At 45.5% G+C, this 3,266-nt stretch overlaps 1 long non-coding RNA gene across 1 annotated transcript; it reads right to left on the bottom strand.

Moving 5' to 3' along the window:
- Window positions 1-882: 882 nt before the first annotated feature.
- LOC120437626 lies at window positions 883-2,928 on the bottom strand. The gene is made up of 3 exons (XR_005611303.1): window positions 2,745-2,928; window positions 2,581-2,651; window positions 883-2,433 (listed from the first exon to the last, which is right to left on the bottom strand). It is a non-coding gene; the product is annotated as an uncharacterized LOC120437626 (long non-coding RNA).
- Between the last annotated feature and the right edge of the window lie 338 nt (window positions 2,929-3,266).

Raw genomic sequence — 3,266 nt, 5'->3', positions numbered from 1 at the left:
GCCAGGACTAATGATGCCTAGTCTAGCCTTAGGTGGAAGCCAAACATCCTCTTGTGAGATGTTCATCACCTGTACTGGGAATACCAGGCTGTTAGTTGACACCAGAGTTGGGATCACCAGTAAGCCACCTGGGAGCTGAACATTCCCTGGCTCAACCAACGCACTACCAAACTGCTTGCCATGGCCCCTTGCATAGACCGTGGTCAGGGATGAGGCAGGCACCCGCACTTTGTGTTTGCTTGCAACACGGGCAGTAGACACCTTTTCCACCAGTTCAGCAGCTTGTACGCAGTGGCAGGCCTTCCTCCAGCTGGACTCCAGCTCTCCCCCTAGAGTGGTGTCAAACTCTGAGAGTACTAACTCTCTACATCGTTTTGCAATGTTCATCCTTATAATGCCATGAGGTGACGAATCCAACCATTTGGGACTGTCTCTTTCTGCTTTATCATCTTTGATTATAAGAAAACCACATTCTGGTATAGTGAGCCCCATAACCTGTACATCTAACTCTACATAGCCTAAATAGGGCAGCGGCAACTGGTTGGCTGCTGTGATTTTAAGCCACTTGGCAGTACAGTGCATATCTTCATCTTCTCCCTGGAGATGATTTCTGAAAAAGCTTTCTGTCAAAGTGCTTACATTACTTCCTGTGTCTAGCAGACATCTAAGGGATACACCACCTATCTGGATATCTACTTCAGGGCACTGACCTACAGCATGTTCTAGAAAATGTTCCTTGGTTAGAGCTTCCGTTGAGCCTTCTGACTTGCCTCGCATTGCCCGGCTCATAGCAATGGAGGGTTCCCGTTTCCCGTTAGCGGTGAACTGGGCATGGTTGCAGACTGGCTCGTAGATTGTCGGGGTGCATTACAGTGCCTGGCGATATGTCCCACCCCTTCACATCGGAGACAAATGGGCTGACCCTCTCTAGTGTACTTAGGCTTGGGCTTAGCTTTAACACCTCTACTGTCTTTGGAACTGGCAGTCTGTGTTGTGAGCTCCCTCACTGCATTAGTTAACTCCCCTATTGCCTTACCCTGTTGTGTGATTATTTTAACCATCTCTTGCAGAGCCATGGTAAAGTCTGTCTGTACATCACTTGTGGAGGTTGTCTTTTCACAGCTTTCATCTGGCCTGTCACTCACTATATTTCTATGTCTTGCTACATTAGTGCTGCGTGGACGATCTTCCATAGTCCACATGATTGCCTCCTCTCTAACATCAAAGAGACTACACTCAGGCTTCTCTCTAGTGAGCCTACGTAGTTCACGCCGAAGATTTGGGGCATGCACACCTTCAATGAACTGATCCCGAAGTGCCAGCTGTGTGTTGGGTACTACATTAGGGGACTGTTGTATTGCAGCATTGAGCAACAGTATCCTTCTCGTAGGTCTTCCCCATCTAGTTGGCGGCGTGCATAGAAAGCATGCAAGAGCTGTGGTGTGGTGCGTTTGTCTCTAAATGCCTCCCTCAAATATGAAAAGAGATCACTTGGTTGCTTCACCTGGCCTGCCATACATAACTTAACTTCCTCTAGGGCAGACCCTTTCAGCTGTGAGAGGATAAAGTCGGTTTGATCCTCTCCACGCAGACCCCTAGTTCTTATTGCTCTTTCCACCTCTTCTATAAATTCATCAACAGTGTAAGCATCTTTTGCTGGTTCCCCACTAAAAGGTACAATCACCTTTTCTCTTGGAATGTACACAACAGATCTGGTTGGAACATTACCCATGTTAGCAATACTAGACATAACAGCATCATGTTTCCTACTCAGTTCGTTGATCTGTGTTTGCAGCTGCACCAACGGGTTACCTGCACTGTCAAGCAAAAAGGCAGCTTAACTGTCTTCAGTGGGGATAGCTGCGGCCCCTGAAGGACCTTCCCCCTCGTCCTCTTGGGACATACTGCAATGTCTCTGAGTCTTTACTGCAGCAGATTCCCACAGTCACTTGTAGATGAGATTCAACAGTCCAAAATCTGTGTCAGGCGCCCTCCTCGTCCAACGGCTGAAGCAGGCTCCTGTTCTACCAACTGCCACTGCACAGAACCACCTCAGGATATCCACACTGCAGTTGCCGCCCTCTGGGAAGGACTGGGATCTTCTCAGCCACTACTGTTGTCTATAAAGCCCCACTCACTGTGTCTCTCTATACTGAAACTCAAAACTAAACTGAGAATCCCACTTCTGACACCAAACTATGTGGCCCGGTCATGGGGAATGAGACAGGACACAGGAAATACTCTTCTGTGGGCTTTTTTATTCTCCTACTGTACTCGGAGGAGCACAGTTTTAATTCTGTAGTTTTGAGTGAAACGGCAAAATTTAACTATTCCACTGGCTCAGCCTAAAACTGTCTTTCAGGGTCTGAGAGAACAATAACTATCATATGTACACGTTAAATTCAAACAGTATAGACAACAGTAGTGACCTGTCTAGAAAGAAATACAAAAGACAGAGAAAACAAAACAAATAAACACATTGTTTACATCCCACAATTTCACAGTTAAACTGGTAATAAAGTACACTGTAAACTGTCTTTTAAACATATACATTTCTATGGGAGAACATCATGAACTCACTTCGGTTTCTCCACACAGCCACTGCTAAGACAAGTACACACGCAGGAATCTCACAGCAAGTGATCTCCCCTCTGAATCAACCAGAAACATACAGAGTTATGCACAGTGAATAACAGTATAAACTTAACAACTTTGAAATCTGTTAGGACACTGTCACTACTCACGCCAACCCGCTCTTCAGTCCCTCTCACAGCACGTGACCATTAAACATACACGCGTCGCACGTTAAGAACTCTCTTGTGTAGCTAGACACAGAATCCTTTGCAGCCTCTGACTCTCCAGTGCTCCCGCTCACAGCGCTCAGTGTGTGACCAGTGTTGCCAACTCCTCAGTAAGGAAAATCGCTATTGGCTGTCCTAAAAGTCGCTAGAAGTCGCTAAATGACGTCATCGCCTAATTTGCATAATTGGTCACGCTAATGTAATTGTAACCTACGTTGTTGGAGAGAGAAATAACATCGTGGAAGAGACATAAAGTGAGTAAAAAACATCCTAAATGCAGTTAGAATTTATTTAGAACTACAAATTAAATTTCTTTTAGTAATTATTGTTTTTTAATGTCACAATTCCAACCCTGCTCTTTTACCCGGGTTTGGACCGCAAAAGTGACCCGAAATTGGCACTCTGGTGGAGTTACTTTGTGTTTGTGTGTGTTTATAAGTAGTTTTAAACCTTGTGATCCACAAA

This window comes from Oreochromis aureus, linkage group 3 (genome assembly GCF_013358895.1).
Source record: "Oreochromis aureus strain Israel breed Guangdong linkage group 3, ZZ_aureus, whole genome shotgun sequence".
Lineage (NCBI taxonomy): Eukaryota > Metazoa > Chordata > Actinopteri > Cichliformes > Cichlidae > Oreochromis > Oreochromis aureus.
The sequence above is the reverse complement of the archived record's forward strand: the minus strand, read 5'-3'. Positions and strand labels throughout refer to the sequence as shown.